Raw genomic sequence first — 23,768 nt, forward strand, 5'->3', positions numbered from 1 at the left:
AGCACATAGTGCGATGGTACTGGGTGGCACTGTGTACACAGTAGTTACTTCTGGATTAAGTAGCCAATAGCTTGGACAGCAGGCATTACATTTTTGACAGTTTAAGGCCGGCGGCTTGTGCCCTGGGTTCAAGGTCTATATGGGATTATCTTTTAACAAGATAACAGAAGACCATACAGATATAATGCCCTTCACTATTAGTGCAGGACGGGTTCTGGGACAAAGGGCCCATTCGTCTCTTTACAGTGGGATGAAAAAAGTCATGGGATACCTCCTACCATTGTCTTGGACCACCTTTTGCATGATGCAGTGCCACAACTTGACATGTCATGGACTCAACAAGTCGTTGGAAGTCCACTCCAGAAACTGATCCATGCTGTCTCTATAGCTGTCCATAATTGCGGAAGTGTTGCCTGTTCAGGATGTTGTGCACAAACTACCTCTCCATTATGTCCCATAAATGTTCGATGGGATTCATGACGGGCGACCTGGTGGCCAAATCATTCACTCAAATTGTCCAGAATGTTCTTCAGACATGACATCGTTTCTTGGAATCATGAAGTCGATGAATGGCTGCAAATGGTCTCTGAGTGGCCGAACATAATGATTTCCAGTCAGTGATCAGTTCAGTTGGACCAGAGGACCCAGTCCATTACACGTAAATACAGCCTACACCACTATGGAGCCACCACCAGCTTGCACAGTGTCTTGTTGCCAACTTGGGGATTGGAAATTTGTGGTAAGATCTTATGGGACCAAACTGATAAGGTCATCTCTCCCTGAGCTTACACACTACTTAATCTAACTTAAACTAACACGCTAAAGACAACACACACCCATGCCCGAGGGAGGACTCGAACCTCCGACGGATCATTAGATCCCTTGAGGCGACACAGTGTGTACCCTTAGTCTATCTTTGTGTGTCGCCTGTCTATACTGTAAGCGTACATTTTAGATCCAAGCGTCACAATCTCCACAATCAACTATTTACAAAAAGTCATACACATTTTCTGCCACACATAAAATGTACATTTCAGTCTGTACAGTATCATCCTTCATAAGTTCAGGACCAGCTATCTCACCTCCACAGTAAAAACGGTTAGCAGTTTAGAACAACGTATTCTTGGCTTCACACACACACACACACACACACACACAGGCCGGTACGCTATTAGCTTTCACGTTTACTGGGTGGTTATAGCTAAACTTTCCCTGTTAAACACGTTATAACTCGGAAACTAATTACCTTACGAGTACCAAACTTGGTAGCATTGATGTCCAGAGTGTGGGGTGCTTGATTTCCACGCATCACAGCACCACCGTCCAGTTCCAAGTATGGCTACCAGGTGCTGTGATCAGTCATCGTCATTCACAGTCTCACACACCTGACCAGTCGCAATGCACTTGTTGACGTGTCAACATGAGCTTGGACAAAAGGAGTAGGGCATTATTGGTGAAGGTCTGTTATCAAAGCTGGCCGTTGTGGCCGAGCGGTTCTAGGCGCTTCAGTCTGGAACCGCGCGACTGCTACGGTCGCAGGTTCGATTCCTGCCTCGGACAAGGATGTGTGTGCTGTCCTTAGTTAGGTTTAAGTAGTTCTAAGTTCTAGGGGACTGGTGACCTCAGATGTTAAGTCGCATAGTGCTCAGAGGCATTTGAGCCGTTCTATTACCAAAACAACAGTAATGCTGTAGCTGCACTTCGAAAATATTGACGCCCGAAAGGATTACAGAAGAGTCCTCTTTCTCCATCTGCTGTGCGGGGCATGCTAAAGAAGTTCGAATCCACTAGGTGTCGCTCCGGGAAGAGGCCGACGACCGGTTGCACCACAGGTGGTTGATAAAATCGCTGCTGCTATGGCAGACAACGCTGTGCGCGATTCCCGATCATCAGGCAGTGCGCGTGCTGTGTCGCGACAGTTGAACATCTCGTGATCCTCTGTACGGAAGGTGCTTAGAACCATTCTCAAATGGTATCCGTACAAGATCCATATCGTACAGCAGCCTCACCACAGAACGCATAACCACGTGTTGACTTCACTCTCCGCTTTCTCGCAAGGACTGAAGTTGACGTGGGCTGGACCTGGAGCATCCTATGGACAGACGAAGCTCATTTTTCCTGCCGGGCGAGGTTAACACACAGAATTGCCGAGTGTGGGGATCTTCACCTCCAGTCACTGTGCATTAAGTTCCTCTGTCTTGTGATCGGGCCGGCCGAAGTGGCCGTGCGGTTAAAGGCGTTGCAGTCTGGAACCGCAAGACAGCTACGGTCGCAGGTTCGAATCCTGCCTCGGGCATGGATGTTTGTGATGTCCTTAGGTTAGTTAGGTTTAACCAGTTCTAAGTTCTAGGGGACTAATGACCTCAGCAGTTGAGTCCCATAGTGCTCAGAGCCATTTGAACCATTTTTTGTCTTGTGAACGTGTCACTGTCTGGTGTGGCTTCGCGGCTACGTTCGTCATTGGCCCATTCGTTTTTGAACAGGTTGGTGCTCAAGAACCAAAGACATGCATTGTGACTGGGCAGCGTTACTGCATTTACTTCGCCAGCATGTCATACCCGCACTAATGGACAGAGACGCATTGAACTCAACACTTTTCACGCTAGGTGGGGTCCAACCGAACATCGCTCGTGAATTTCACCTTCTCCTAAACACATTTGGAAACGATCGAATTATCAGCCGATCGTTCCAAATGCTTGGCCGGCACAATCGCCTGATCTCACTCCCTGTGATTTCTGGTTGTGGGGCTACCTGAAGGACGTGGTTTACCAGGGAAATATTCACACATGTGCTGATCTGAAGCGCAGCATATCAAGAGAGGTAACCAGCATATCTACGGACATGCTTCGTTCTGTTGTTTCGGATGCAATTCTGCGCTATGACTCTTCTGTACACTGATGGGCGCCATATTGAGCCTCTTTTGTAGCAGTAATGGTAGCGATATGTAACGGTATGATGTACCATAACAGCACATTAAAATGGTTGAATGGAATTGATTCTGCATTATTTCTCTTCGCTATGTCCTTGGCGTTCATGTTACCAAGTTTGGTGGTACTCGTACGGTAATTAGTTTCCTTGTTATAACGTATTAAATAGGAAAAGTTTAATTATAACGACCGGTACACATTGATTTCCTCCATTATATCTACGCTTGGTACAATGGTTGAATCAAAACCTTGTAATGAAAATGCACTTAACTTATTGCTAAATGCTACACTCTGATTTCCTATAGCTCCTTGTTCGTCAAATAATTTTGTTGCATCTTGATTGTCAGTAATTCTTCCCATCCGTGCAATAAAGCTTCACACATACAACTCAACCTTGTTAGTTACGACAGTACTGTGTATTTTTGGTTGAGTTTATGATACAAGAAACTAGGAAAGTTCTTAGGATATGAATCAAACTTGTCTCTATCACCATAGTTAAATGTTAGAGTTAAATCTATTTGTAAATTTTGCTATCTGCCGAGGCTTCGGGCCGAAACGTGGAATTGATGAAACAACGCGTCTACAATGTAAAGCCTTACGTCTCGTCCCCGGGTGACGTTACATTCTGATCTTCCGTCGAAGACGATATATCCACGACCAACACATCCTCACTCTCACGCATTGCCTTCAGACGTTCAGCCTCTAATTCAGTATAGTGCTGAATATTACAATTAGTGTGTATAACATTCCCTCTACTTAACAGAGCCCAATCACCTTTAACTAAGAGGAAATGCTTCAGTTTCCTCTTCAATACAGCGAAGTTTCACTTTCGCGTCAAGCGCAAGTTCTAGTGGAAGTGGACACGGCTTTTCCTAAATAATAAAACTAAATCGTAGCCATACAATAGAAGCGTATGCAATGCTCGCTGCAGTCACAAAACAGTAAACAAGTAAACCACCATTGTATATGGCCACTGCGAAATTTTTTGGAAATTTTTGGTAAGGTCTTATGGGACCAAACTGCTGAGGTCATCGATCCCTAAGCTTACGCACTATTTAATCTAACTTAAACTAACTTGCGCTAAGGACGACACACACATTCTCATGCCCGAGGGAGGACTCGAACCTCCGACAGGGGCAGCCGCACGGACCGTGACAAGGCTCCATAGGGCGCGCAGCTGCCCCGCGCGGCTATGGCCACCGCGCACAAGGACAGAAGGTAACCAATTTGGTACAGACACGTTACTTTTCTTTTTAAACCTTCGCCTTATCAGGAAAACTTGTAGCACAATTTGAAGGATCTTTAAATTTCAACAACAAATTGACAGAGGATAAAATTATTTGAATATTGCATTAAATTGACCAAGCACTACTCTAAAACTGTGGAAGGGACCAAAATTTATGTGGAAGACTGCGTGAAGAATAAGGCAGCAAGATCCTTATGTGCTCAGCTCGTGAATTCAAGGTTAAAGAATCCAAAATTACAGTTTACAGTAAATGAAATTGGCAGCAGCAGTTGCACATTAGAGACGCACAAATGAGCGAGCTACCGCAAATTCCGAATTTACATTTCCTCAAGAACATCAAAGTGTGTAGAACAGCACCAGACGGCAGCTAGGACATGTTTCTTCCAAATTACCTCACCAGACCGTAGCCGGCCGCTGAACCCTCAAATTGCTCGTCCCTAGTCCCCGTTTCAAAAAATGCGACGTAGAGGGGACGACTCTATGCTGTTGCCAATGTGATGGTCGAGAATTGTTGCTAAATTCATGAAAAAGCAGACGAAAGCACATGTAACTTCCTCCCTTTTGCATATGAGGCGCACATTATTAAACACGAAGTTGGTGCTGTGCTGATGCAGTCGTCTTCACGATTGGTCAGCCTTATGCAGTAAGAGCGCTGTCTACAGGGTGGTCCATTGACAGTGACCGGGCCAAATATTTCACGAAATACGCATTAAGCGAAAAAACTACAAAGAACGAAACTCGTCTAGCTTGAAGGGGGAAACCAGATGGCGCTATGGTTGGCCCGCTAGATGGCGCTGCCATAGGTCAAACGGATATCAACTGCGTTTTTTTTATAGGACCCCCATTTTTATTACATATTCGTGTAGTTCGTAAAGAAATATGAATGTTTTAGTTGGACCCCTTTTTTCGCTTTGTGACAGATGGCGCTGTAATAGTCACAAACGTATAAGTACGTGGTATCACGTAACATTCCGCCAGTGCGGACAGTGTTTGCTTCGTGATACATTACCCGTGTTAAAATGGCCCGTTTACCAATTGCGGAAAAGGTCGATATCGTATTGATGTATGGCTATTGTGATCAAAATGCCCAACGGGGGTGTGCTATGTATGCTGCTCGGTATCCTGGACGACATCATCCAAGTGTCCGGACCGTTCGCCGGATAATTACGTTATTTAAGGAAACAGGAAGTGTTCAGCCACATGTGAAACGTCAACCACGACCTGCAACAAATGATGATGCCCAAGTAGGTCTCTTAGCTGCTGTAATCCGCACATCAGTAGCAAACAAATTGCGCGAGAATAGGGAATCTCAAAAATGTCTGTGTTGAGAATGCTACATCAACATCGACTGCACCCGTACCATATTTCTATGCACCAGGAATTGGATGGCGACGACTTTGAACGTCGTGTACAGTTCTGCCACTGGGCACAAGAGAATTTACGGGACGATGACAGATTTTTGCACACGTTCTATTTAGCGGCGAAGCGTCATTCACCAACAGCGGTAAAGTAAACGGGCATATTATGCACTATTGGACAACGGAAAATCCACGATAGCTGCGACAAGTGGAACATCAGCGACCTTGGTGGGTTAATGCATGGTGCGGCATTATGGGAGGAAGGATAATTGTTCCCCACTTTATCGATGGCAATCTAAATGGTGTAATGTATGCTGATTTCTTACGTAATGTTCTACCGATGTTACTGCAAGATGTTTCACTGCATGACCGAATGGCGATGTACTTCCATCATGATGGATGTCCGGCACATAGCTCGCGTGCGGTTGAAGCGGTAGTGAACAGCATATTTCATGACAGGTGGATTGGTCGTCGATGCACCGGCCCGCACGTTCACCGGATCTGACGTCCCCGGATTTCTCTCTGTGGGGAAAGTTGAAGGATATTTGCTATCGTGATCCACCGACAACGCCTGACAACATGCGTCTGCGCATTGTCAATGCATGTGCGAACACTACGGAAGGCGGACTACTCGCTGTTGAGAGGAATATCGTTACACGTATTGCCAAATACGGACATCATTTTGAGTATTTATTGCATTAATGTGGTATTTACAGGTAATCAAGCTGTAAACAGCACGCTTTCTCAGAAATGATAAGTCCACAAAGGTACATGTATCACACTGGAACAACTGAAATAAAACGTTCAAACGTACCTACGTTCTGTATTTTAATTTAAAAAACCTACTGTTCGTCTAAAATTGTGAGCAATATGTTTGTGACTATTACAGCGCCATCTATCACAAAGCGAAAAAGTGGTCCATCTAAAACATTCATATTTCTTTACGTACTACACGAATATGTAATAAAAAATGGTGGTTCCTATTTTTAAAAAAACGCAGTTGATATCCGTTTGTCCTATGGCAGCGCCATCTAGCGGGCCAACCATAGCGCCATCTGGTTTCCCCCTTCAAGCTAGAAAAGTTTCGTTGTTTGTAGTTTTTCCGTTTGACGCTTATTTCGTGAGATATTTGGCCCTCTATTGGCTGAACCAAACTTCTAGAGCGAATGCATAGGACTCTCCCATGCTGGCTGTGTGGTGCCGTAATGTCTAGCTCTTTGATTTCCTCACAGAAAGCCGAAAATGTGGTCAATTATTCCCTGGGGACTGTAGGGCAGCTGCAGCAGGAGTGCAGGAAACAGCCCGGATTTCAAAATCCACGGAGCAGATCGCTACCCAACTTCTGCGAAAAGTGCCTGTGTCCCCAAAGGAGGCACTCTTTACCTAAAGCGATTCACAGACTGATTTCTGCCAATAGAAGGGGCCATATTAAGCCGTCGGCACACCCGATCGCGCATTCGAACGTTGAGCGTGCCGCGTTTCTGAAGTCACAGCGTCGAAAAAGTACGTTGGGGAATCTTTCTGAGCGCGCAGGGCAATACCTTAACAGGGCAGATATTCTAAACGCGCGTTTTAACATTGAACAACGAGATGGAAGAACGCCACCTACGTCACATGCACGCCGTCTCTTTTCAGCACAGATTCGAAAGCCGTCACATTGCCTTTCAGTTGAAGCCCATGTGTATAGAAGCGTCAGCAAATTGAAGGCCTCTCGAAAACCCGTCGTTAATTGTATGATTTGTGTAATAAAACGACGAAAACTGTCATGTTGGTGCTTAAAGAATTATTGTAACTTGTGTATTATAGAAGTATGCTGTTTCAAGGCAAAGGCAAACTGAGCACCCATAAAAATGCAATGTTCTTGATACAGTTTGTTACAGTTAAATGTCTGTTAATAACGTATCTACGATTAAAGCTTTTTGTAGACGGTAAGATGCAAAGTATGATCATTGAACAGCCATAGTGCTGGTGGAGCCCGCTACGATCGCCTATCCCACGTTGAGAACACCTACCATGTGCTCAAGTCGAGTCATTTCTGAGCGTTCAGAAGCATGTTGAACTTGGCACGCTCAGCGTTGCCGTTCGACAGCAGGGAACGTGTGCCGACCGCTGTAAAGTCTCATTTCCAGCGCCGCAGCACGGGGGACGCAAGGCTGCCTCTGCAAGCACACAGCTCCAATACTCTCACTAAAACAACCACGAAGTAAAGGCGTAAAATGAATTAACAGCACTTAGCGATTTGTGACAGTAACGTAGCAGCCTGTAAAAGAAAAAGGTTCCCTGAATGCTGTGACACCCTGGTCTTTCAATTTAGATACTTTCCGCAGTTTATGCTGCGGTTATTTGATTTTATGGGGATAACGGACTGTCATCAAGAACCGTGAGGGGGAACTCTTTCGAGGAAATGTTCACTGATAAGCTTTCACTTTGATACCTGTGATTTCTCACTGTTCTGTTTGAGATCCACGATTCGCCCATCGAGATACCGAACGAAGATGCCTAAGATGGCTGACAACTAAAAACAGCTGGATATCATCGGTTTGCGATATTTGCAAGAATGTAACTCAGCTGAACGAGCACTGATATATTGCGAAAAAAGTAGCAGACCAAGGATAGAGTCAAAGAGGACTTGTAACCTTCCCCTTCCAAATCGGTCTACTGGATTGTTGTATAATTAACCGTCATCGCATATGCCTAGTGAAATTTTAGTGAGTAAGGCTATCGTTGTCGAAGGAAAATAATACTGGTTCACCATCATCAGTTTTCTGCTATATTAGCAGGTCCTTTGCCTCTCCATTTTCTGCGATCCATTGCTTCCTTCTTAAGGCTGCTGTATATTGTACCGTCCATCACGTCATCCAGTATCTGAAATCCTTCCTCTCTTCCTTTTCCCTTCTACATAACTTTCTAAAACTGTTTTTATCAGTCCGTCATTCTTTCTTAAAATATGCCCAATCGAATTTCTTTTTTTTTTCTTTTTATTACATCTAGTGACTGTCTTTTCTCTCCCACTATTCTCAGTACCTCGTCATTTTTTACTCTGTCCATCCAACTTATTCTTTCCATCCTTCGCAATGTCCACATCTCAAAAGCCTCCAGCCTTTCTCTGTCTTTCTAACTCAAAGTCCATGTTTCAGCGCCATACAGAAGAACACTCCGTACAAGACATTTTATGAGTCTTTTCCTGAGTTCTCTGTCCACACCGCTGCACAAAATTCTCCTTTCTTATGAAATGCCTCTTTTGCCATTGCTATCCTTGTTTTAATTTCTGTGTTGCACTTCCAGTCGGTGTCTATCCTGCTTCCAAGATACTTAAAATTATAAACCTGTTCTAATATTTCTCCATTCAGTATAATTTTTATTTCTTTATTTCCTCCTAGTGCGAATACTTTTCTTTTCTTTGTGTTCATTGTCATTCCATAATTTTTTCCGTTAGCTTCAATGGTGTCCACCAAATCCTGTAATTCATTTTCCTCTGTGGCTAGAAGGACGATGTCATCAGCAAACCTCAAACACCCTACTCTTCTTCCTCCAGTTTCTACTCCTTTGTCATCTAATGAGCATTGGTCAAGTAGAGGTTGAAAAGGGTAGGTGATGGACAGCATCCTTGTCTTACTCCTTTTCCGAGTCCGATCCCGTTTGCACTTTCTCCTCTCATTTTAAATGAGGCTTTTTGATTCAGATATAATGAGTTTACCAAGTTAGTGGGAGGAAAGTGTGCAGTAGACCCTTGTGAAGGAAGAAGCTATTCTAAATACTGATAATTTTGCAGTTGTGGAATATAGTGCAATCGCTTACGAAGCACACAGGGGGGAAAAGGGTTCTACGTAATATTTAATACAAAAAATGCTAATTAGCAAAAAAGTTAAACGATCGCCAGCCCACTAGGGCAATGAATATCCAAAATCCTAAGAAAGGTAATGGTAAAGAAAATCTATAGCAAATAATCACTAGCTTGGCAACAGAAGGTTGTCAGACTTTTCTACAACACAACAGTTCGCGGGAAAATTAATGAATTAGAAAGCACTGAGTTTGCAGTTACTTAATCTGAAATACTAAATTTGAAAGTAAAGTTAACTGGGATTACTGGTTAAATAAATATTTGCTTAATTTAAACTTTGTAACGTAAAAAATAACTTTCAGTAACCTCAATAAAACGTAATGCAAAATTTCTAAAAAGGTAAGAAATTTACTTTTGATTATTGAAAAACTGAAGCGAATTTACCTTAAGCAAACGAGCAACTGATTTTACTTTTAAAATAACAACAATAAGATACATATCAAGCCAGGAGAAGTCACTTCCTAAGCTAAATACAGAATAAATCATTGTGCGCATTCTTAATTTATTATGTATGTTTAGTTATTCGTTTTGGCAGGGAAATATTACTTTACTTTTTGCAAATCCGTTAAGCCTATGTTAAGCAATACAAGAACGAAGTTACTGAGGCAGCAAAATTTAGATTGAAGCTGGTCATTAGCAAACAAACAAAACTGGCAGTAAATAGTTAACCAATGTTCATATTTTTACGACAGTCTGTGATTGCATGGAAAGGACAGGGACTCTGCTTGGTAATAATGTCTGAGGGCAATGACAACACAGGTGCCCTACAAGTTTTAACTATTGCAGGTTATTGTTCAAGGAGGTTAGTCAAATTTTGTGGAATAAGTGCCACTGTGTAATGCCTGTACAATATTAGTTAACGGTCTTGCGATGTTGTAGCTGCGCGGATGACGAACAATTTTGGTGTTAAAGATTCCTCGGACCACACGCCCCCATTACTTCTTTGTTCCACAGACGACTCGCTTACACTAATTTCTCAGACTGCTGTCGTACCATGTGAGTGTACTGCATGAGAAACTGAATAGTTGAATTTTAAGAGCTAAGATATCGATTCCAATGTTATAAAATACGAGGGTTAGACATAAATTTCAATTTTCACTTCGAGAGAAATCGAGCTGCGCCCATGAAAGTTTATAATTATGTTAGTCCCTCTCTACGCATTCATCCTTCAATGCTACACTTTTTTTTGCGAACAATTGATGATTTAAATTTTCTGCAGAGCGAGATTTTAAGTGTGGATATATGTTTCGTGTCTCCCATCACGATATCGTGATCGTATTGAGAAGTGATTGAGAATAAGGCTGGGAGGTAGTGCGGACCAAAACAAGAAAAGCTGTCCAGTAAACATGAACTTGAAGTGCGTACCTTAAGAGCTATAGTACTTGTTAGGTTCTCTTAAGGTATGCACTTTAAGTTAATGTTTACTGGACAGCTTTTTTCCTAGTTTTGGCCAATATTACCACCGCTCAAAATATCTAAAGTAAAGAACTTACACTAGAAGAAGCCCATGTCAGAGGTACCAGAACGACGTACGGTTACAACATACGTTTCCAGAACACGATCCCTGACCTCAAATTGATACATTCAGCCTTTCCACAATCTACATCTACATTTATACTCCGCAAGCCATCCAACGGTGTGTGGCGGAGGGCACTTTACGTGCCACTGTCATTACCTCCCTTTCCTGTTCCAGTCGCGTATGGTTCGCGGGAAGAACGACTGTCTGAAAGCCTCCGTGCGCGCTCTAATCTCTCTAATTTTACATTCGTGATCTCCTCGGGAGGTATAAGTAGGGGGAAGCAATATATTCGACACCTCATCCAGAAACGCACCCTCTCGAAACCTGGCGAGCAAGCTACACCGCTATGCAGAGCGCCTCTCTTGCAGAGTCTGCCACTTGAGTTTATTAAACATCTCCGTAACGCTATCACGGTTACCAAATAACCCTGTGACGAAACGCGCCGCTCTTCTTTGGATCTTCTCTATCTCCTCCGTCAAACCGATCTGGTACGGATCCCACACTGATGAGCAATACTCAAGTATAGGTCGAACGAGTGTTTTGTAAGCCACCTCCTTTGTTGATGGACTACATTTTCTAAGCAATGAATCTCAACCTGGTACCCGCCTTACCAACAATTAATTTTATATGATCATTCCACTTCAAATCGTTCCGCACGCATACTCCCAGATATTTTACAGAAGTAACTGCTACCAGTGTTTGTTCCGCTATCATATAATCATACAATAAAGGATGCTTCTTTCTATGTATTCGCAATACATTACGTCTATGTTAAGGGACAGTTGCCACTCCCTGCACCAAGTGCCTATCCGCTGCAGATCTTCCTGCATTTCGCTACAGTTTTCTAATGCTGCAACTTCTCTGTATACTACAGCATCATCCGCGAAAAGCCGCATGGAACTTCAGACACTATCTACTAGGTCATTTATATATATTGTGAAAAGCAATGGTCCCATAACACTCCCCTGTGGCACGCCAGAGGTTACTTTAACGTCTGTAGACGTCTCTCCATTGATAACAACATGCTGTGTTCTGTTTGCTAAAAACTCTTCAATCCAGCCACACAGCTGGTCTGATATTCCGTAGGCTCTTACTTTGTTTATCAGGCGACAGTGCGGAACTGTATCGAACGCCTTCCGGAAGTCAAGAAAAATAGCATCTACCTGGGAGCCTGTATCTAATATTTTCTGGGTCTCATGAGCAAATAAAGCGAGTTGGGTCTCACACGGTCGCTGTTTCCGGAATCCATGTTGATTCCTACATAGTAGATTCTGGGTTTCCAAAAACGACATGATACTCGAGCAAAAAACATGTTCTAAAATTCTACAACAGATCGACGTCAGAGATATAGGTCTATAGTTTTGCGCATCTGCTCGACGACCCTTCTTGAAGACTGGGACTACCTGTGCTCTTTTCCAATCATTTGGAACCCTCCGTTCCTCTAGAGACTTGCGGTACACGGCTGTTAGAAGGGGGGCAAGTTCTTTCGCGTACTCTGTGTAGAATCGAATTGGTATCCCGTCAGGTCCAGTGGACTTTCCTCTATTGAGTGATTCCAGTTGCTTTTCTATTCCTTGGACACTTATTTCGATGTCAGCCATTTTTTCGTTTGTGCGAGGATTTAGAGAAGGAACTGCAGTGCGGTCTTCCTCTGTGAAACAGCTTTGGAAAAAGGTGTTTAGTATTTCAGCTTTACGCGTGTCATCCTCTGTTTCAATGCCATCATCATCCCGGATTGTCTGGATATGCTGTTTCGAGCCACTTACTGATTTAACGTAAGACCAGAACTTCCTAGGATTTCTGTCAAGTCGGTACATAGAATTTTACTTTCGAATTCACTGAACGCTTCATGCATAGCCCTCCTTACGCTAACTTTGACATCGTTTAGCTTCTGTTTGTCTGAGAGGTTTTGGCTCCCTTTAAACTTGGAGTGAAGCTCTCTTTGCTTTCGCAGTAGTTTCCTAACTTTGTTGTTGTACCACGGTGGGTTTTTCCCGTCCCTCACAGTTTTACTCGGCACGTACCTGTCTAAAACGCATTTTACGATTGCCTTGAACTTTTTCCATAAACACTCAACATTGCCAGTGTCGGAACAGAAATTTTCGTTTTGATCTGTTAGGTAGTCTGAAATCTGCCTTCTATTACTCTTGCTAAACAGATAAACCTTCCTCCCTTTTTTTATATTCCTATTAACTTCCATATTCAGGGATGCTGCAACGGCCTTATGATCACTGATTCCCTGTTCTGCACTTAAAGAGTCGAAAAGTTCGGGTCTGTTTCTTATCAGTAGGTCCAAGATGTTATTTCCACGAGTCGGTTCTCTGTTTAATTGCTCGAGGTAATTTTCGGATAGTGCACTCAGTATAATGTCACTCGATGCTCTGACCCTACCACCCGTCCTAAACATCTAAGTGTCCCAGTCTATATCTGGTAAATTGAAATCTCCACCTAAGACTATAACATGCTGAGAAAATTTATGTGAAATGTATTTCAAATTTTCTCTCAGTTGTTCTGCCACTAATGCTGCTGAGTCGGGAGGTCGGTAAAAGGAGCCAATTATTAACCTAGCTCGGTTGTTGAGTGTAACCTCCACCCATAATAATTCACAGGAACTATCCACTTCTACTTCACTACAGGATAAACTACTACTAACAGCGACGAACACTCCACCACCGGTTGCATGCAATCTATCCTTTCTAAACACCGTCTGTACCTTTGTAAAAATTTCGGCAGAATTTATCTCTGGCTTAAGCCAGCTTTCTGTACCTATAACGATTTCAGCTTCGGTGCTTTCTATCAGCGCTTGAAGTTCTGGTACTTTACCAACGCAGCTTCGACAGTTGACAATTACAATACCGATTGCTGCTTGGTCCCCGCATGTCCTGACTTTGCCCCACACCCGTTGAGGCTGTTGTCCTTTCTGTGCTTGCCCAAGGCCATCTAACCTAAAAAACCGCCCAGCCCACGCCACACAACCCCTGCTACCCGTGTAGCCGCTTGTTGCGTGTAGTGGACTCCTGACCTATCCAGCGGAACCCGAAATCGGAACGTTTCTAATATCGACACAGTAACACACAGTATGTTTATATGCATACATGTTCAAATGGTTATTAACCTCAGAACACTAAAGGGGGGTAAATTTACGAGGGTTTAGTAATTTAGGATTAAATTAAAAACACATGTATATGCCCCAACCGCGATTATTATATTTCCAAACACAATTATATTATACCGGGGCGGGTAAATGATGCAAAAGGAGAAATATGGAAGCAGTTGACATGGAAAGAGAGCTACCCCAGAACTGAATAAAATGCTACGGTGAACACGACTGAAACGTAATAGAAAGATCATCTACAGTACTTCAAAGTTCATCTGATGATGCAGTTCACGTTAAATTTCACTGTCGCCAGTCTAGCGGTACATGAAGGTACGACTGAAAGAGGAAAACTCATCCATAATCGAGTTCTGTGTTCCCAAGCCATCCAAATATGGTGTATTTCACATAATACTAATTTCAGGAAAATCAAAGTAGATCTGTCAAGTTCATTTTATAGAAATAGTATTAGGTAATTACAAATGCAATTAGGAAAGGGCGAGTGCAATTTTATGTTAATTTACGCAGGAGGTACAGCAACAATCTCAGAAAGAAAATTCTGAACTTTGCATTATCCATGAACAGCCGAAATAATGGCTAACAGAAATTCACGAAGAGGTAAAATAAATTGGCAATGGCATACATGAATATATCTTTCAAGACAGAATACAACTTCCGACTGTCATTAACGATCACACAATTTCCGAGAAAGCGTCCTCGAGAAGTTACTGACAAGTGGGTGGACAGACGGAAGTAAGCAGAAAAACAGCGGACGGGGGGGAAGGGCGGGGGTGGGGGGAGGGGGAATCAAAAGTATTATGAAAGATTTTTCTTCCACATGTCAGCTTAACAGAAAATTGTGGGACTTTTTACAGAATATTATTCAATTTTATTTCGTTATGCCAGATAACATTCCATAAATGGCTGAATAACCGAAGATAAACCATCTAACACTCTTATACTGTCATCTTCAAAAAGTTGTACAGCATACAGCGAGTTATTTTTGCGCTAATGTCGCGAAGTCGGTATTCCTGCCAGTGTTCCGTCTATATGAGACACGCCGCCCTGAAATAGTGACCGCTTTTTATAGGCTGCTTCTAGACTGGAATCGCTCCAGGTGTCTGCCGCTGACTTCTCCAGCCTGCAAAAGTGGCGACTAACGTAAGTTTATTCCCTTGTGGTGCGTTTAGCTTTCTACGTTCATATGTTTACAAATCTGGGTTTCCGTTAATCGATTTTCCAGTACCGGTTCCGGTTGGTCATGTTAACGTGATTGTAGTTTCCACAATCGATATTCGCTCCATATAAACGCTGTAGCCTACTGCATTTGAGTCGTGCTTGGATCTTCATATTCCTGCTTGCTTTCTAAAATGTTGGGTAACGTGAACGTAGTGATCTTGTGTGAAGGCAGATAAGTTATGTATTGACCAGTAACTTATTAATTTGCTTTATTTAACTGAAGAGAAGCGTATGCTATTTTTATTAGATATTATTGATACACACATCCTGACATATTTGCTGAATCAGGAAAATGGAACCACTTGGTAAGAACTCGCATGCTGTACCATCCTTTCTCCCGTTTTCTTTTGCTATCATATGTCTGAACGGTCGTAATATTTTTTTTATTTGTCTCATACATATTTTATTTTTATGTACAATGGTCTCTCTGACTTACGACTTGGAATGGAATGATAATAAGACTTTGATGGTCCTCTGTGAGTATGGTTCTAGGAACAGAAACTTCTTTTGTGCTATTAAAATACAGAAGACACAGTATAACGTTTCCAATTACCTTAATATTTCTATTTTCCTTGGTTCATAACAGTATTACGAGTGTATTCTTGCCTTTAAATACATTTCTTCTCTTACAGTAACGTTAAGTACGCCCAAGCGTTCGTATCCATTGTTGTAACTGCTAATATCTGAAAATTGCGGATCAGCTAACAAAAAGTATCTTATTGCTTTCATGGTGAACTAGATCCAACTTCTCTGGTATTATCTCCGCCTTCGAAAAGAAGAAGACTACAGAATGCACAGAGAAAAACGCGAATCTTTGTCTATTTCGTAGTAGATGGAAAATCTAACTATGTACACTCTATCTTAAATAGTTGGCTAATTTGTAGTCTACTATACCCACTTACTCTTTCAGAGGCAAAAACTCTCGTACACAACCCTCGGCTGGTGACAAAACATTCGTTAAATCTGCACGGAGCAATAGGTACGTACCCTTGCTGATATGGAAGTTTTGTATGCATCCAAAATCTCCAAAATGTTGAAGTACAATATGTTCCAGCTGCGATCAGTTGGCACTTTTTTCTGCAATGTGGGTGTAGTAAAACCGTTCCGCACTAATTAATTGACTTGGATATGATTTTTGAACATCTCTTTTTGAAGTCCGTACCTTCTCTTCCTTGCGAGTTTACTGACATCCATAAGGTATCGTACTCTCTCTTTCCTAAAAAGAATACAAAAGTTCTGGTTTCCTGACCAGATATACGTCTCAAAAATAATCTTGGTTATTACTGCACAGCTCTGTCCATAACCATGGAACAAAATATAGACTGAACTTACATTATCAAAGAAGTAGGAACATGAAACTCAAAACAATATTTTTCAGCAAGGAATAAGATTATACAATAACTTAGCGTAGGAGATGACAGAGATTACTACAACGAAAAAAATACTTGCTAAGCAATACATTCTACAGGGTGTTACAAAAAGGTACGGCCAAACTTTCAGGAAACATTCCTCACACACAAATAAAGAAAAGATGTTATGTGGACATGTGTCCGGAAACGCTAAATTTCCATGTTAGAGCTCATTTTAGTTTCGTCAGTGTGTACTGTACTTCCTCGATTCACCGCCATGATTTCATACGGGATACTCTACCTGTGCTGCTAGAACATGTGCCTTTACAAGTACGACAAAACATGTGGTTCATGCACGATGGAGCTCCTGCACATTTTAGTCGAAGTCTTCGTACGCTTCTCAACAGATTCGGTGACCGATGGATTGTTAGAGGCGGACCAATTCCGTGGCCTCCACGCTCTTCTGACCTCACCCCATTTGACATTCATTTATGGGGGCATTTGAAAGCTCTTGTCTACTCAACCCCGGTACCAAATGTAGAGACTCTTCGCGCTCTTATTGTGGACGACTGTGATACAATACGCCATTCTCCAGGGCTGCATCAGCGCATCAGGGATTCCATGCGACGGAGGGTGGATGCATGTATCCTCGCTAACGGAGGACATTTTGAACATTTCCTGTAACAAAGTGTTTGAAGTCACGCTGGTACGTTCTGTTGCTGTGTGTTTCCATTCCAGGATTAATGTGTTTTGAAGAGAAATAATAAAATGAGCTCTAACATGGAAAGTAAGCGTTTCCGGACAGATGTCCACATAACATATTTTCTTTCTTTGTGTGTGAGGAATGTTTCCTGAAAGTTTGGCCGTACCTTTTTGTAACACCCTGTATATACTGAGGAATTACTTAGATGACAAAGTGAAGGGATTTGGCTAAAAAGATATAGTAGGAAGTAATAATAACAAAAATAATAAGACCTATCATTTCACACAACACGTTTCATTCAAACGATTTTTCTCTTTTCTGGAAAACCTTACTCCGAAGCCTCTGCAATGGATTATCGTACTGACCTCAACATATCATTCTTTATGGAGGGTTGCTGACTCAATTTTTCAGATAAACAAATAGAAAATCACGCAAAATGGAAATCAAACATCTTCCAATGGTCCTGATCTCCGCAGATAGGGTTGTGTAGTATTATATTATGATGTAATATGTGTATAGTGTATATAATGTGTGCGGTGACCGGTAGTGAGAAATGAATCAGCAATATAACGGATCTACTTATATTATTAACTAAGTTCTTTGCAAAATGTTAGTGGTAATGATGTCGCGCATTTTAAACGGACTGACCCTGATTTAGATTTTCCGTGGTGTCCCTAAATTATTCCATTGCCTGTAAATGTGAATTATGATCTTTTTTCAGTCTCAAACTGTAATACCATGATATGTCTAATATTCTTGAAAATGTAATCCATAGATGAGTAAAACCACTACTACACAGGTTCCACAAGATGTATCTGACGCGACTGTTATTTCACTGTTTTATTGCAAATCGAAAGACGATTAAACTGTTGGAAGTCCTGCTTTGCGTGATGAAACGAGAAGTTACAGGTTCCAATAAACTTTTGTCACAACCTCTCCAGGAATATACGGACGCGAGGCTTATTTTTTCCATTTAGAGGACTGGGCTAGCGGTACGAAAGACTCTTCGTTTTTAACTCGCGGATTGATGTCCTGCAAGTTTCAGTGCAGAATGGTGGGATTAGGTGCTTGTAATTTACCTGCAATAGGATTTGTATCAGTGCAGCAAAGAGCTGAAAGATAGATGCATGTTATTTACGCAGACATCGCAAAGGAGGTCACTGTTGTAGTTCCGGAGTGCGGCTAGGCGGCAAAGTTTCTCCCTCCCAGCTGGTGGAATGGTGGAGGGGAAACAGGCGCCTGAATCGCTGCAGACAGGAGGGGGCACGAACCTACACACACACACACACACACACACACACACACAGCAGTCTGTTCAGTGCGCTATTTCTGCCCCAGTCCTTCCACGCCAGCTGCGACGACGTCACGTGTCCGTCGCTGCTCCACGGACACGTGTAGCCGTGCGCCACCGGTTTCACGAGACCACTTCCAACGCGCACGGTAAGAACAGAACTCTGATACGATTTCCTACACTTGCTGCGAAATGCAGTACTCCAAATAGCTTGTAGTGTGTGTTCGTTCCTTGTGGCGTAAGCGTAGCTGCCCGCTCAGTGGCGCTTTTCCCAACAGTGTTTTGTTTTTGCTTAGGTGACGCTAGCGCCGTCTATCGCAAACTGGCCGAACGGGCGCTACTTAAAAAACATGAAAGTGCGAAATTACCCAGTGAAGTCCCTGTAGCAGTATAAAATTTCCAGACATGTCTAGATTTCCTAACAGTATCGTGCCGCGGAATATTTAATTTAAACATTTCTTAATACTGGTGTGCGGCAAGAGGAGGAAATAACAGAAGACGAAGCAACTAACGGCATTAAATCAAGTTGATCAAAACATAATAATCTATCAATAATACGTCGTATATGAAATAAACTTTGGAAGCAAAAAAGAAGCAAACAAATGTATGGAAAACACAGTAACTTGTAAACTATAATGATACGTCATTAAGGATTAACCTGCCAGATGTACCTCAATAAGAGCTTTCGGAGGTCAAAGATGTAAAATTATTGCCATCGTAACTAGAAAAGTCCGAAATTATGAAAATGTGATATGAAAACAGTAAGACACAGAAGTGAATAATAAAGGAATGCATAAAGCATTAGGAAAATCATAAAAATTAAACAGAAATAATAAAGGAAAAATGGAAACCGAAAATTAGAATGTTAACTTTGTTACAGATGAAGGCTACATATTTTAGTAAACTTAATACGAGTAACGTACACAGGTTCCCATAAACAGTGGAAATAATTTTATAAATAAAGTTGTCTTGAACAGTTCTGTGTCTAAGATAGTATGAAATATCTACAGGGACAACCACACCAGTCTTAACAATTATGCTTGGACTTCAGACGTGCTACAGATAAATATGTAAAATGACTGTATTAATTTGATACACCACATATACGAAGTGTAGTTAAATCAAGCAACAATACAATGTTACATACAACGTGGTGTAATGCGTTTAGTGATGATATCTGTGAGCGCCACAGGAAGCGAATGCCATTTTTTTAAAAAAAAATTTCTTTCATTTCTACGGGATTTAGCGCGGGAGCTCTACCTGACTACTGTGTGTGAAGAATAATGTATTACAGGACGAGCCTTGTGAGATCGAATGTTATAACACGATTCATCGACGTGGGACGTTCATGAAACGTCATCCCTACAGACCTGCGCCTTTAGAGTTCCATGCAGTTGTATTCGCTTACACACCAACAGTGCCCGTATTGCTTTCACGGATGTCTTGATATATGATAATGGTTTTGCCTTCTGTCAGATCTGGTCTCAGTTTGCTAACTAAACCGGGGCACATCCGTGGCAATCACTGACTCTCCGTCGCTTACAAAGCAGTGCAAATATTGGCGTATCTTATTAAAAACGCTACCTCCTGTAACGGGTTATTATTATTATTATCGTTAACGTTATCGTATGCATCAATTACAACAACAAAATTGTTTTACATATTTAATCATGTGCAACTATTTACACTTGATAAACATACTAGGGCTCTGACTAAACACAAACGTAGGCAGACTGATTTCGACCAAGTGCCTCGTCGGATGCTGTAGATAGACTCTTCATGGCACCAAAGGAACGCCTGTTCGGGCATTCGTGTACACTGTGGTTCGTTGTCTAAATACTACCACAATCACACGTACTGAGAAGCCCCACTTGTGCAAATTGTGTTTGTTCATATCCTCTCCACCCCGGAATGTGTTAAACTGTACCCATAGGCCCTGTCTTCGGCTGTTGGGTTGTCATTAAGTTCGTGGTTCTGGGTTTTCGTGGCTTGCCACTCACTTACCATTCAGCCTCCCGACTGAACGCAGAAGAGCGTTTGATAGACTCCTTCACATACTTGTCATTGGGATTTGAAGCGTTTGATAGACAGCGACAGTAAATCTTCCTGAAGAGGGATTGATTCATTTTTAGAAACTTGCTGGCAAAGGTTGTACAAAGCCGCCGTTCGATAGAATTGGTAGCAAGCGTATAGGTTTAGATCTGACTGGCCACAAGTGGTTTCCATAGATGCGTTCAAATAAATGTCAGCTGGTGTGTAATTTTCTGCTGCAGAATATATCAGCGCAAGTTATGCTCTGGAGAGAACTGATGTATTTGCGCCCATGTACTTCATGTCAGCTCACCAGGTCACTGTGTTTGTATCTTCTTAACTGACAAGTGAACATTCCCATGGCTAAATAAACGCTCTTGATGAAACTTGGAGGTATACAGAGGAATCAAAATAATGCAATACGCGTTTTTTCACTTTTGCCCAATTTCATTTTAAACGGGTAAAACACACCACAAGGTAATTTGACAAGTTTAGTGGGAATATCTTCGAAACCAAGATATATTAAAAATGAGTTTCGTATAAAAGTTGAAATTTAATTAATGTTCTTGAAGACTGTATACCCAACTTTTGTAATAATATGAAATTTTCTAAAAATATCTTACCACCATTAATTAATTTTGAAAAATAAAATCTGTGGTACAAAGAATATAGACCAACGTCAAAGATATTGTGCCTATGCAAGCTGGCAGGGTTGCCACATCTTGCAAAGAAAATTAGTCTCATTACTTTATTGTCGCATCTCATATATCCATGATCAACTCACCTGATTACGACATCCATCCATGCATAATATACAGGGCGAGTCAGGAGGAAAGGCAGATGCTTTGAGAGGTGATGCTGTTAGTGATTCTGAACAAAAAACTTCATATGGATGTATGCCCTATTCCGAATTCACCCAATTTAACACAGAAAGAAATGGCATACCGTTGCGCAATATTATGCGGTTCCGTTTCCGTGACGAGAGATACAAACACATGTTAGCTAACTTATTACAGCACAACTCACGACTGAGCAGTTGCATCGATGTGCCGCTTGGACTAGAAGCAGCTTATAGACCAACGTCAAAGATATTGTGCCTATGCAAGCCTGCAGGGTTGCCATATCTTGCAAAGAAAAGTAGTCTCATTACTTTATTGTCGCACCTCGTATATCCATGAGCAACTCACCTGATTACGACGCTCTAAGGAAGTGTTAAAAATCCAAAACTGAAAATATTCATTTCAAGCAAACAGACGAGCTTAGGAGACAGTCAATTATCGTGTGCGGAACTGAACGAAGTGATAACAATGAGCCAGACATGCAGACTGAGGTCTCTTACATTTTCTCTAAATCACATCAGATGACCTTGGGGTTGCTTCCTTAGATGAGCCCATAGATGAATATCTCCTCCATCCTTGTCCAATTCCGCTTTCCTGTTTCAAAGTTAACTTACTCGTAAATTACATATACATTTTCCTTCTCCCTTTCATTACTATTTACCTTTGCTACACGTGGAAGAACCAGTTAAGTCCGTCGATCTTCGGTGGAGTGTCGTTTTTTGTAGGCGCTTTAGTTGGACGAGAAGTCGTTCCCCGGTGTTTAGGCGTCAAAGTCCCCGTCGCAGTCTTCTTTTCAATCCGTATACTCGTAGGTCCGACGGCTGTACCTTTGCATCGACTCCTTTGGTATCACCAGATGAACACGTTTCTTGTTCCCAGGTACGATGTTCAAAACCGTATTTTCACACTGACCAAAGAACTAATGCAGAGTTTGGACCGAGAACTCGAGAATCTCTTTTTGAACCGCAAATGTCCTTTTGACAGCATTGAAATCTGGTAAACAAACGTCTGACTAAGTCAGATATTTGAAGGATGTTTTCTTTTCCACTGTGCGAGAAAAATCTGTATTATTCTTAGATTCTTGGGGTGGTCAGTGTGAAGGAATCGTGTTTAGAGCATCGTAGGTGAGGATAAGGAGCTCGTCCATCTGATGATCGCAAAGGGATCGACAGCACAGATACAGCCGTGGGACGTATATGACTTGCGATGTTGAAAGATATTTGTGAGAAGATTGTCAGATCAACAATATATTCAAGCTGCAGTCACTAGTACCTAATCAGTTCTCTTCGCCAGTGCTTACTAATGTACTGAAACGTGCCTAATAAAAATCAGGATATTTAGAGGATCGCCCAAGACAATTTGAAATCTTGCTGAATCTTCTTTATTGCTGTGTTCTCCGTCGTGTATATTATGTGAAGAAATATCGTTCATTTTATGTGCAAGTTAAAAAAATGATATGTTTCAATAATTTCCTTACACATTATCCTTATTGTAATGATTTTGTATCATAATAATGAGTTACTATTTTCAGTTAACAAAATACACGTGTGTGAAATGTTAAATTAATAGAACAAAAAAAAACATGAACGTAAAGCTTAAGATAACAATATAAAACGCAAAAAATATAAGTAAAATAAATAATTAGAATAACAGTGACTGTTCATATGATTTAATTAGGTCTGTTGGAAGTAGTCATTGAGCACATTGTGTACAGATTATTTTCCAAAAATGGTATTTCAGAAATTACACGTGGAGGTGCATGGCTTGAAAGCTTCTTTAATTTTTGCTGTAAAAATGTTTTCATTTTTCAAAATTGATCAATTATGATGCAGCATTTTACAAAATTTCAAATTATTGTTGCAAAAGTTCATTATACAATTTTCAAGCATATTAATTTCGAGTTAATAGAAACTTTTATATGAAAAAATTTTTATATATCATCATTTAAGAGATATTCCCTGCAAATCTAATATACCAAATTATATTTCTGGGTGTGTTTTACCCCTTAAAAGTGAAATTGTGCACAAACCAAAAAGCAGATACCGCATTATTTCCCCCTCTCCGCATCCTCCCAATTTCATCAAGATCCTTTATTTACACTTGGGAATCTTCCCTTGTTAGTGGTGAAGTTACGACGTACAGAAAACGTAGGTAGTAAATTACGTGACGTATCTGTAGGAAGGCTATTAGATGCAGTACAGAGAAAAACATCTAACATACTGAAGTGGGTAGACATTAAGGTATCAATAATACAATATCCGCACTTATATTCCTAACACCCGAAAAAAATCACACCACCAAGAGGGAATTCTGCGACATATTCGTAAACGA

General features: G+C 41.5%; 1 protein-coding gene across 3 annotated transcripts in view; it reads left to right on the forward strand.

Moving 5' to 3' along the window:
* The window catches only part of LOC124544859 (organic cation transporter protein-like), a 189,997-nt gene that overhangs the window by 66,009 nt on the left and 100,220 nt on the right, over positions 1-23,768 (forward strand). For 2 of the 3 annotated variants that reach the window (XM_047123965.1, XM_047125045.1), the window contains exon 1: positions 18,590-18,716. The exons of the other annotated variant lie outside the window; for it this stretch is intronic. The gene's annotated coding sequence lies outside the window, so the exon portion shown is untranslated. Of the gene's footprint in view, positions 1-18,589; positions 18,717-23,768 lie in introns of those variants that run through there. 3 annotated transcript variants of the gene reach the window in all.

This window comes from Schistocerca americana, chromosome 1 (assembly GCF_021461395.2).
Source record: "Schistocerca americana isolate TAMUIC-IGC-003095 chromosome 1, iqSchAmer2.1, whole genome shotgun sequence".
In the NCBI taxonomy this organism is placed as follows: domain Eukaryota; kingdom Metazoa; phylum Arthropoda; class Insecta; order Orthoptera; family Acrididae; genus Schistocerca; species Schistocerca americana.